Source organism: Lampetra planeri, chromosome 31, assembly GCF_965212315.1.
Source record: "Lampetra planeri chromosome 31, kcLamPlan1.2.h2, whole genome shotgun sequence".
NCBI lineage: Eukaryota > Metazoa > Chordata > Hyperoartia > Petromyzontiformes > Petromyzontidae > Lampetra > Lampetra planeri.
Window position 1 is genome coordinate 8981595 of NC_136137.1, and position 13366 is coordinate 8994960.

A 13366-nucleotide genomic window follows, 5' to 3' on the forward strand; every position below is an offset into this window, starting at 1 on the left:
TGAGTGCAACCTTAACATTTATTATTTCGGCAACCGCAAGCTAATGCAGTTTGGTGAGCACTGGACGGACACGGTTGGATCGTGCCGTACACGTCACGACACGTGCTCAAAGTGTTTTGTACTGATCATTGTCAAGTCGTATGGTCAAATAACTCCCATTATTTTAAAGCGTGGGGGGGCATTTATCCAGCAAGGGCTGTACATTATTCTTAAATGATGGCGCCTAAGGAAAGTTTCACACAGGTATGAGTCGATCGGCGTAATAAGAATCCGTCTGCTAAGTGGACCCAAATGCCCTGGTTTTAAACCCTCCTAGCTGGGGTTGGGGGGGGGCAACTCCCAGAAGAGGTGCAGCCGAAGGGGGAGGAGAGTGTGAGGTTCGCGTGTAAGAGGCTGGGTCACGTTGCTCCCAGTGTCAAGGGACAGTGGATCCCAGTACAGCGTGTCCAAGGATCTTTTGCTCGTCTTATTCGGCTTCACGTGGTAAGATGTAGAAATGCCTCCGTTTATACATGTGTAGTGTAATAGCGCCGGCTGGTGGACAGCAGCGGCAACAGTGGTATACACACGCCGGTGAGGGTGTGTTGGCAGAGAGGAGGAAAGAGGGCAAGGGTCACAGAAGACCCCATCTGGAGGCCCTTGGAACCTGCTAGTGGGTTCGAGAAGGGAGGCGTCGTCAGGGCGGAGCCAGGCCGCGCTGGCAGCATAAAAGGAGGCGAGAGCGGGAGCTCGAGGCTGCCGGTTCTGGGAGTGGACTCGTCTCGTCGTCGCTGTCGTCTCGTTGCCATACTCGCTGCCGTCTCGGTTAGATATTGCGCTACAAGATAGTAGTTGGCTATCTTAGTCAGCGCCGTCAGTGTTAGACGGCTGGTGTAATGTACAGGCTAGGCTGAACTACTGTGGAGAGTGTGTGGACGAGACCGTGGAAGTTGGATTCAAAGCTTTCGTGACTGCAGGAATTAGTGTTTGGTTCTTTCGAGTAAAGTCACGTAGAAAGAAATTAAATAATATTATATTATTATATAACATTCTATTATTATTTAATTTTTTTCTACGTGACTTTACCGAAAGAACCAAAGACCGTGGAAGTCGTTAATCAAGAAAGTGCCTCCTAGAAACTCTGTCTCTGGATCGTTGACAACTACACCTGTACCTCGTACTTGTTTACCTCGAGCATCATTCATATGCTGTCTCAACCTCTCCTGAAAGCAGAACCAATACCCGCCATACGCCACCAAGTGACGGTGATGTCACCACGGCGCCTGTGCCAGGCCAGGTGTACTTTGAGTCAACGTGAAGTGTTGAAGGCTCGCTGACAGGTCACGGAACAGACCCAGGTGCCATGGGTTGACTGAGATGGTGGGGCTGATCGTAAGACCCCAACCTCTTAGTGGCACACACCAGTTTCAGTGAGCAGCAATCACCAGATCATAAGCTTGCATAACATCATAGCTGTCAACCCATAATACCGGTTACCCATATTCTTGTACAGGGAAATTGAGTTTTCAGGTCGATACGGCGTACAGTCGTTTTAATACGGGCAACATTGTTTTGTCTATTTGTGTTTCTCCCTTGTGATGGGACTTTGTAGGATGAACGTTGAGATTTATAAGGGCACGGGGTGACCAGTAAGGTCTGAAGTGGTCTGTAATAAGGTCGGCACTGATAAGGGTTGACAGGTATGTAACATGGTTGACCAAAAGGGAGCCATCCCTTGACCGCCCCTGGGCATCGTTCAGCCCTCCCATTGTATCAGTACCAGATGGAAATTTATCCGGTACAGGCATGGAACACTTCTCGAACTACGTGGTCAAAGATGATGTTAAATAATGTGGGAGCCAGAGGACATCCCTGTCGCACCCCAAGGTGAACATGGAATGGCTCCGACTCCTGGTCCTGGTCAACAGCCCCTTGACCAACATTTGAATCGCGGGACTGCGTTGCGGTGTGGGCGTTCAAACATCGGAGGGTTGGGGGCGGTGGTATTTGTCACCAGCATCTCACGATTATCTAACAACAAAAAGGAGTTTGCCGCTCCTCTTTCCGAGCCGAGGCTGCCGTCAGCTACCCACGTGACGGCTGGGAAGCGCCGGGGCGACTGCTGCGACTATTGCGCTGCGGTCATTTCCAGGCAAGAAACCAGAAATTGTGGCAGTGTCATCGTGATTTTAGAGGCGTGACGTTAAGCGTCACATGGGGGGCGGAGGGGGATAACGGCCGCACTATGCGGATATTTGATCTTTATGTCGGTACCCCGGGGTACCAAATAATTGTTAATGGAGTGGATTATTAACTTTGCTTTTGTGTCCTGGTCACAAAAGCAAAGTTTGTGGGGAATAATACTTTAGAGGCATAAGCAATTAGGAAATAACACTACCCAGGAACAAAAAAATAAATAAATTTGTTAAACTGGTATTAAATGAGTGGATTGTTAACTTTGCTTGTGTCCTGGTCACAAAATAAGTCATTTTCTGTACTTTGAGGCGTAAACAATTAGGAAATAACACAGTAACAAAATTTTTTTTGTTCCACAGTTATACAAAATGGCCGAGGCAATTAAATATTTTATTTCTGGGACACAATTCTTTCCAGGGGTGTACTTAACTCCGCGACTGGGGTACCAATCAATCCAAAATCAGTGCTATTCCGCGATGTCGAAACGCCGAACATTAGCATTAAAAAAATCCGTTATCGAAAAATTCAACTTTGAATAGTGCATCGTGTACAGCTCGTCGAGATGAGTCGATTGCCTCATCGCCGACCATAAACAGACTAAAATGACTGCATTACGGACATTATACCGCCATATGCAAGCTGGGTTTAGAAAACACATTCCTGCGGAGGGAGCTGGTAGGAACGTTGGGTTGCTCGGCCTCGTTATTCACATTATCCCAGATATTCACTTTGCAAAGATCGCAAAGGGCTCGGTCAATGGCCAGAGTCAACGGCGGCATAAGCCGGCGTGAGTAGGTTAAACGTTGCGTTTTATAAGGGCACCACGGGGGTGACCAGCCCCTCCCCACCCAGCCCACCCAGCCCCTCCCCACCCAGACCCACCCTCCGCACTCAGCCCCTCCCCACCCTCCCCTCCCCACCCAGCCCCTCCCCACCTTCCCCTCCCCACTCAGCCCCTCCCCACCCAGCCCCTCCCCACCCTCCCCTCTCCACCCAGCCCCACCCCTACCATTTTTTGATGCACGACGGACGGACACAATAATCCCCTGTGGGCTGGTGGAACCAGGTGGTTCCTACCAGTAAGATTGCTGTATGATTAAGAGCGCCGCAGTGGAGAGATGTTAACTACCTCGCCCGGTATATAGCAGGAGGTGGGTTCAATCCCGACCCTGACGCCTGTATATTGTATTTGTAGTTTGCATGTTCTCCCCGTGGTCGTGTGAAAAATTTCCGGGTCCTTTTGGTTTTCCCCTCCACATTTAGAAACACGCGTTTCGAGTATTTGGCTGCTATAAATTTCCACATGATAAGCCACTTCGTTGAACTACCAATTGTGTGGTCAGGTTCCTTCTGAAAAAGAGCTATATAGCTCAGTGGGCTTTACTTGGGAGTCGGGGAGACACACTTTTACCAAAGTTATTCACGGCAACATAAAATATATATTTCTGTAAAATTGAATTGAAAACAGGCATACATAGAAATGGCCAAAATGTTGACGTCTCAGATTTTCCGATGGCTGTTATTGCAACAACCTAAATATAGCCAACAACGTAGTCAAACCTGTTTTTTTTGTCCACGACAGTATGTAAACATTTCATGACGTAAGTAGTCTTGCGTCAAGGTTCTTGTGAAAATTGTATGACGCAGGTACATCATGAGCGGACAAAGAAGTGGGTTCCTTTTAAGAATTCACGTTCATATGGCGTGTGGTCGGCTCGTAATAAACAGGTGCTGATGAGCATGGTGCTTTGGGAAGACATCTCACGGCATATTCGTGAGTTACACGGTACAATTTCATGTCGAGCATCTGAGAGCATTTTGGCTGGATAATTTTTTAGTTGGATTAACTTTTACATTGATGATTGTATAGAAATACGAATCTTTGTCACGAACTTATAAGTTCAAGGAAGAGAATGGACGCTTTGATATGTGCGATGACAGTTTGTGGGAGAGCAGGCTGAATTCTTACACATGTATTTCAACTAATGTGACGGTGCACCTCAAGGCTGCATTTTGGAGTTGGCTCATTCTAGTAGGCATATCATTTTATGATTTTAAAAATGTCCTTTAAAAAAATGTCAGCACTGAATTTAAGAATGTACGAAGGGAAATATAGCAAATAAATACATTTTCTCACTGTAGTGGTGGCTGGTCTGAAGTATTTGGACTTGGGGGCCCTTCTTAAAATAGGCTTCAAACGTCTCAATACATTATACGTTATAAAAACGTGAAATAAGTTAAGTTTATCAAAACAACTTTTATTAAATTAAAGAGTGGCTACCGTAATTGTAATCGTTTATCTAATTAATTTGAAAATCACAACATTATGGGACACTGATACTGCCACAATCGTCATGCTATTTAATGTTGTATATGGTATCGTGGAATATTGTACCGCAGTAACCCTACTGGGCCCTGGCAAGAGAATAATTGACGATGGTGGTGAAGATAGTGATGCGCAATGCTGTACAGCTGATTAATTGTATTTGAAATCTTAAAACATAACTTTTCAGAATGGTTTTTAATTATAATGCTCTTATTGTGTGCTTGTTATGCTTTTTATTATACTTTTAGTATATTGTTACGTCATTTGAAACGTATCATTCTTATTGTTCCCATTTTAACAGTCGCTTTTATTCAGTCATGTAAAGCACTTTTCTTTGAATTCTTTGCACTCAATGTGCTATATAAGTAAAGTTTGATTTCATCGTATTGCACCTGCCACGGCAGTACGTGATCTTACTGTCGCACGTATGAAACATAAACAGGACCTTTCTAGAAGTATATGTTACATGCGTATTCAGTCACTGATTTATAATTGTGTAGTGACTCACTCGGAGACAGGGGTCGTTAAGGCGCCTTCTTTATTCTACACGTTAGGGAACTACAGACACCCTACGTGCTTACACGCAAGTCACACATCCGTCTCTTCTGACGCCACTGCCTAGCTGGTACAGTCGGCAGGCTGTCTAGTTAGTGGCGTCTCAGGGTGGTCGAGACGGCAGCGACGAAGATGAGGACACGGCAAGGGGGGATCCACTTCCAGCAACATTAAATTATATACTGTATTGCTATAAACCAATAAATCGTAATTGTATAGTGAATATACAGCAGTGTGATATACATTAGGCTGGGTAGAATAATACAGTGTAATATTACAGTGGATAAGGTGGTTTATAGCAATACAGTATATCATTTCATGTTTGGGTTTGTCTATGGCTATATATAGTACGGTGTAGACTCGTGTGATGTAAGAGAATAACGTTTAGATGGAAGCATATTATATTTTTTTATGACGTACAATTGTAATGTATTACTTACTGTTAGTAACTCAGCTTATTGTAGAGTATATTTAGTATAATGATGATACTATGTAGTTTATACTTTAGTTGTTTACGTGGTGGTTTTAGTTACTGCAGCTACATACTATTAACACTTCTTCCCTTTATTAATGCTACCCCTATCCCCCCCCCCCTGTGATGCTGCTAATCCTGCATCATGCACGGGCAAAGTAGCACTAATCACATATCTGCATTTCCCATATCCCCTCCCTTGGATGCTGCTAATCCTGCATAATGCACGGACACAAGTAGTACTAATCACATACCTGCATTTCCCATGGGTATGCTGGATTCCTCTTGATATGCAAATTATTTTGTCAAGGCGCCCCCTTCCCCCCCTTCCAACCCAGCTTATATATATGCTCCAAGCACGTGTGCTGTTTCATTCAGACGCTGTCGCCTCGACAGCCCTGGTTTCACCTGAGGACGGCTACTTGCGTTGTGGCCGAAACGTCGTGTTTTATTTTTATTATTTTATTACTTCCCTTCTAAGTGACTTTACCGAAAGAACCAAGAAGATGAATCCCTGCAGTCACGAAAGCTTTAAATCGAAGTTCGACGGCGTGTGCATCAGATCTTATTTATTCACGATGTACTTACAAAAAAATCCGCAGACTACCTGCTGGATCTCCTCTCTGTTTCGAAAAACAAATGTGACCTAAGGTCTTCGCTCATTTACCAGCTTCACATTCCTTATTACCGTACACAAACTCGAGGAAGGGACTTTGCTATTGATGCCCCCAGGGTCTGGAATGCTATCGCCAAAAAACTGCAACTTGGATCACTACCGATGAGATCTTCACTCAAAACTGCTCTAGAGGAGTTGTACACCCCTAGCTGCCACTGCTATTCAGTGGCCTGAAATCAATTGTTTCGCTCCAGATGACCGCTGCAAAGTATGATCTTGTGTTTTGATTATAGTGTGCTGATCTTAAAGGTGTATTGAAAAATGTTGATACTCCTACTGATACTCCTGCTGTTATGGAGTGATTCATGCAGCCAGCTATGGCTGCAAAGTTTGGTGGTACATGTTATGTACACTGTAGATCGTTTATTGTAAAATTTAAATCACAGTTCCTATGATCACTGTTACATTGCTTTTGGTGATTTCGAAAAGTTTTGGTTTAGCCATATTTGTTTGTTGTAGCACAGAGTTAGACTGATAACTTTAATCTTAATTGTCTTATGGTTGTTATTATTTTACTTGCATCCCACTGGGATTTTTGCACACAGCATTGATATACGGTGCTTTTTCTGGAAGACTTTGCTGTTTTTTCCTGGATTTTTATGTTGCACGTAGTCACTTTAAGATGTTTCTTGTTCATGTTTTTGTTTGTTGCGGTTGCACCCGAGTGAAGAGCCGAATTGCGCACAGGGCTACACCTAATACATGAAAGTGAAACTGTAGGTTCCCTGGCTTCCAGATGGACCCCTTCCTGAGCTTCTCGTAAGATCCCCTCACCCCGTATATACAGTACTCCCTCTCCTGACGTGTATACTGCCCTCTGCTGTCAGTAACACTTTTCCGTCAGCCGCCAGCGTTATTCCACTACAATGGCAACAATTAAAATGTTTTTTACGTGTCTGTCACAAATATAACCAGTTACAATACATTACATGTTGACAACGTCACAATTTAACAGATGGCTTGTGTTTATTTACAGCTACTCTATGTGAGTTGATGTGCTGAATCCGCACAACCGGTTGTCAGGCATTGTGACTGCAAAACCAGATCAATGGAAAACAAAAGTGTATTAATCAGAGAAAGGTGCAGGAAGTTCCCAACTCTCTTTAACCTGGATGTACCCCTGGGTGTCATACAAGTGGAGAGTGCCATTGCTAAGCTGAAGCGTGAACATGAATGCCCGAACTTGGCCGAGGAATTTGGCAACGAGTTGAATTTGCTCAACAGCCTTGCGTACTTCTACCTGCGTCGGAACAAGTATAAAGATGCCAAGCCCTTGGTGGAGGAGGCCTTGGCCAAGGAGCCGCACAGCCTCACGGCCCTGGCCAACCAGTGCGAGATGTTCTTGATCCAGTACAAATTCCCCGAGGCGGAGAAGGCAGTGTGCGCCATGGAAAAGGAGAGCGAAAACAAGGAGGCAATCGTCACAGCGCTGGCCGAGCAGGGCTACTGCTACTCAAGAATGGGCCCCATCGCCTACATGAAGGCCATCGCCAAGTTCACGCAGGCCATCACGATGGGCCATGGTCACTGCTCTGCAGACAAGATGGCCTCCTGGAATTTTAGCATGGCTTCAAATTGTAGCAGGTTTGTTTATGTTTTCCCGATGAAAATGTATATTCGTTCATTATCAAAGATTCATACATTTATCGTGATGTGGATATTAATTTGAGGTTGATATTAAATAAATAGAAAACACTACTTGTAGCATTTCAGTGTTGATGAGAGATAACTGTTTAATTATTTTTGCAGGATTATGGCAAAGCAGATTGTGAAAGAGTTCCCAGATCTCAACATTCATGAGCACTTTGTAAAAGGACGTGAAGCATTGTTGTTTGTTATCAATACAGCCAAAAGAGCCTTAAAAGCCAAAGCCTACATCGTTTTGGGGGAGATGACCAAAATCTATATCATGGTAAAACACATCGTTGTATTGTGCATTCACAGTATTGCATTCCCTTTAACATTGTGGTCATTACAATAATATATTTAAGTGTATATAGTAACGTATTTTATATAATGACAGTATTTTTTATTGATTTATATTACATCATTTTGGAATTGCTGAGGTTTATGTGGGACTGTCAGAGTGAATTCATTTCTAATTTTCAGGAATTCATGCACAGACTACTCAACTATGACATGGACAGGGTCATTGACGTGACAGATGAGACGATTACTATGTCACAGTGCTTCGAAGTGGCATGTGAGTGGGGCTCCTTGGACTACTGGGTGCTGGAGAGGGCCGGCAAACACCAGAGACACAGACGTGATTATATAAAGGCCCTGGAACTGCTGTGGAAGGCACACTCAATTTACCCAACAGCGTTTAACCTCCATCACCTGGGCTTGACCTACAGAAGCCTCGCATGGAATGCCTATAAGAAAGGTAAGAAGAGTGAGGCCTTTTGGCAACATGTCAAAGGAAGTTTCATATTTTTTGCATATTAAATGTCTTCAAATTGAATTTACAAGTTGTGGGAAACAGCTACATTGTTTTTTAACTTGTTTTCATCAGTTCCACTAGTTGATATTTTTTCCACAGATTACATTTTGTATATTAATCAAGGTTTGCATACCAGCACATGCCACTTGGTAAACTATTCTTGAAAATATATTTTGCATGTGGCAAAGGACACACTATATATTTGGCGACAGACGAAGCAATTATTGAAATTGTTACTCATTGTAACGTTCGCAAGCATGAAAAATAACAATGCTTGTTAACGTCAACATATAACGATACTGCAAGAAATGGTTTTACAATTGTGGATATTTAAATAATCTCCCAATGCTGATTTTTGCTTTCAATTTAGCAAAATACAGGGAAGGGAAGAGCCAAAGTCAGCCGAGACACGATGGGAATGACACAAGAAGAGAACAGGAAGGATGTGTCACTCCCAATTACGGTGCATCTGGATATAAAACCTCGACCACACGGGGCGATGGAAGTGCAACGTACCGTGCTCTTCCAGATCAGTTCAGGAGAAAGAGTATCCAAGAACAAAATGGGCAATACAGAGAGAGGTGTGCCACTATTGCAAAGGAGAATGCAGCATCTAAAACTAAACTGAGTCAAGGGGAGACTCCTTTTGTCATTCAGAGAGAGGCATCAGGAATTAATTCACCTAATTTCTATTTTAATTTATATGCAAATACTGATGATCCGATGGTAATAGAAAATGTTGAATGGGCAATAAAGTGCATTAAAGCTGCTGTTGAATTATCAAGTGAGAGAGGTAATCCACTCTTCGTGACTCTGGCCGACATTTACACATCACTTGGTAAACATGAGGAAGCAGACGAATGCTTCATTAAGTCATTGCAACAACATAGTTACATCGGTAATTTCAGTTATGCCCTGACATATGAAAAATGGGGGTTTGCCATGAAAAATCGAGGTGAGAAGGAAAAGAGCCAAGATTACTTCCGAATGGCTATTGAGCACGCGGCCAAGGACAAAGTTCCAGTGAAGGTAGCGTTTCAGTGTTTAATGCGTCATATGACGGAGTCTCAGATCCCAAAACCAGAGCAGCTTCGCAGTCAATCGGAACTTTGCCAGCTCGTGGGGCGGCACCAAGAGGCTCTCAGTTTACTGTGGGAAGCAGACAAACAGAGTCCAGGTAATCCAGACACTCTGTCCGGCCTCATCAAGAACTTAGCTGCAAAACGGCATTACGAGTTAGCTCGCATGTACCTGGCCATCCTACAACACACAGAAGGTTCGGATGAGATGATTGATCCAGCGCTCCAAGTTGAAATATGCTTTGGGGCTGCTGAGCGGAACATGGGCCCACTTTCACTCATAAGCTTACGGGACACTTATGAATGCCTTTTGGGAAATCCTAGAAAGACGCAAGAAAAATCACAAGATCTATTCATATTTAATGCAAACAATTCACAGGCTGACTCGCAGTTGGCTGTGCACATTCAGCACTTGGCCAAAGAGGTAGGGCAGGTTGAGTGCGATACTCTCGATGACCAGCCTGCTGGTACTCTTTTGCTTGACATCATGGAAGATATAGTGAATAACTTCGATGCAGTTTTGATCATACTGACTCACGATTTGATTGCCGATGATGTTAGTATGAAGCTTTGCAAATATCTCGTGGACAGGCCCTGTGTCTTGCTGTGCCTGTGCACTTCCTCCGTTTTCAAAGAGCAAATTCCCACCACGCTTCGAGTTACCTACCGAGCAGTTCTCCCTGAGAGGTTGCACGGCGCAGATTTTACAGAGAACAAGGATTCAGTTGAAAAATTACGCATTTGGAGAGAAATCTTTGATCATTTGCTAGCTGCTAAGGATCATGCTAAAATGAATTAAAGTACAAGTTGTTAAGAGGCGCACCTAAATTTTCCTAAACGTTGAACGTAAATCTATAGGCAAAAAATATGTATCTATCATATCCTATATATCTTTCTTGGACTTTGATGTTGGAGATAAAAAATACTTAAAAACCTAAAGTAGCTGTTGACAACATCTGTAAAATATATACCAAGAGTGATAAATATTAGCGGCGTTTGTTACCATGGCGAACAAAGTTGCTTTACACTATGAGATCTCTTTTACCAGTGGCAAAATATAATGGTAGGTTTTTACCCTTTTAACTGGTACAAAACTGACACCTTTATTCAAGGCATCATGTTTGCAATGACCACAACACAAGTAGTCAATAAAGCAAACAAAAAGAAGCAACTCTGATAAGGATAATAATATGCACTGTCCTTGAAGTTGATTGGCCCACACCCGAGACGGCTTTCTTTAGAGCCTAGTCCCCATTGGTGTAGGGCCAGATGACACCAGAAGGCGTACAACTCAAAAACAGTGCAATATCAGAGTATTGAGAGTTCGGGGTAAACATTTACACTATGAGATCTCTTTTACCAGTGGCAAAATATAATGGTAGGTTTTTACCTACCATTATATTTTTTTTTGTTTGCTTTATTGACTACTTGTGTTGTGGTCATTGCAAACATGATGCCTTGAATAAAGGTGTCAGTTTTGTACCAGTTAAAAGGGTAAAAACCTACCATTATATTTTGCCACTGGTAAAAGAGATCTCATAGTGTAAATGTTTACCCCGAACTCTCAATACTCTGATATTGCACTGTTTTTGAGTTGTACGCCTTCTGGTGTCATCTGGCCCTACACCAATGGGGACTAGGCTCTAAAGAAAGCCGTCTCGGGTGTGGGCCAATCAACTTCAAGGACAGTGAATATTATTATCCTTATCAGAGTTGCTTCTTTTTGTTTGCTTTATTGACTACTTGTGTTGTGGTCATTGCAAACATGATGCCTTGAATAAAGGTGTCAGTTTTGTACCAGTTAAAAGGGTAAAAACCTACCATTAAAAGTTGCTTTATTTAAAAACCGAAAAGGTCAAGGGGAGCTATTGGAAAAGCTTTAGAGGCAATGTTTAAGGATTTATGTTCAAACCACAGGGAAAAACTGCGGGCCATTGATGCAGTCACTCAACCCCTCGCAAATTCAAGGACTAAATAATTATAATAAAATATATTTGGAAGACCGTTAAACAAATTCTGAAAACAAATTGGAATTGCTTTGCAGATTGCAAGGAGTAACAAAGTTCACATTTGAAGGGGATTTCGACAGAGGCGCTTTCATCAGATTTCACTGAGGTTAGTCAATAATTAATGCAAATTTGTTTCCATAAGGTATTAACATAAACTGAGACGATATGAAAGATCTCAGACCTGCTGATGATAAAGTCATTAAATTATTATCAATGGCAATGGACAAAAGGAATACAATGTGGATTTACTGTACATACTCCCTAAATGTGATTGCATCTGACAATGCTCGTGAGTTGCAGTGGCCATATATTATTTTAATATAGAGAGGCAGTCATTCATAGCCAGATGAAAACAAAATACATCTTAATCCTGGACTTTTAACATGGGCAGGGCATCCAAAAAGCACGGATGGCTGGGGAAAGGTCATTCCGAATTTTGAGGCAGCAGCAGAAGATTAGCTGAGGGTTTCCACATTAATCTTTAGTTGTGCCAGTGGAGAGTGGGAGCTGTGAGATGAGAAGGGGAGGGTCAGCAGCGATGAGTCCACGGAGGATCTTGAAGACTTATGCCAAGTTTTTGGAATGTGAGACACAATGAGTCACATACCACCTTCACACAATGGTAAATACTGCAAGGCAAACCTTTCACATGCTCATAGCAAACCCGTTTTTGCAGCAGAACAATTGTGTCTGCCAAGAAGTACAATATTTGCAGAAAAAATGTGCTTCAGAAACAATAATACTGCGTTTCAACGACGATTTTAATGTTATCTCGGGAGTTTTGTGGCATCCCAGGATCTGTGGCGTACTATCCATGAAGATTTCGATTTAAAGCTTTCGTGACTGCAGGGATTCCTCTTCTTGGTTCTTTCGGTAAAGCCACGTTGTGGCCGAAACGTCGTGAGAATTATTTTATTATGTTTTATTTTGATTATTTCATTATTTTCCTTCTACGTGACTTTACCGAAAGAACCAAGAAGATGTATCCATGAAGACTTAATTTAACTACAGTATACGGATTTTTTCCACACACCAACACATTTCTACAACGTTTGACAATAAGAGTTTGGCACAGCAAGTGTCCTCTCTGCTATTTGGCTGAGAAATACAGGCTTTGCTGATCAACGACCTGTTTGACTTGCACAGTCTGTAGCTGAGGCCATTTTGATGACTTAATTGCTAGGGCACAGGGGTAGCAGACCAGCACCCATCCCTGTAAGTAGTTAGCGGTGCCGCTCACCGATGTAGGAAATCTGCCAGAGAAGAAGTGACGAACTTGGGGCTTTGTGAAAGCGCTGGTTAGCCGAGCAACGTAATCCAAGCGTGCCACCTCTGGATCGAGGAGAAGTTTCGAGGCTTGGTGAGGAACCACTCGTGGAGAGATGTGGGACAGAAGAGAGGCAGCCTGAGGCGCAGTGAGAGGTTGCCTGGAAGTTGGCAGGGCGCTACACTGGAGGAAGCTAGTGGCGACTTGAGAAACTGTGTGAGTGGAGAGCCGTGCACCACTGTGGTGGCTGCTATGCAAGTGCGTGCTGTGTTCTGCTTGGAACTGACGGGTCACCTGTTTGCAGCTTTGAAAAAAGTGCATCGGGCAGTGCAAAGGCCATGGTATAGCAGTTGAAGGTCACAAT

The 13366-nt window shown here is 43.2% G+C and overlaps 1 long non-coding RNA gene across 1 annotated transcript; it reads left to right on the forward strand.

Annotated features, from left to right (window-relative positions):
• The first annotated feature begins 3824 nt into the window (after positions 1-3824).
• On the forward strand, positions 3825-7265 carry LOC144729186 (uncharacterized). The gene is made up of 2 exons (XR_013587646.1): positions 3825-3949; positions 7181-7265. It is a non-coding gene; the product is annotated as an uncharacterized LOC144729186 (long non-coding RNA).
• The last annotated feature ends 6101 nt before the right edge of the window (positions 7266-13366 follow it).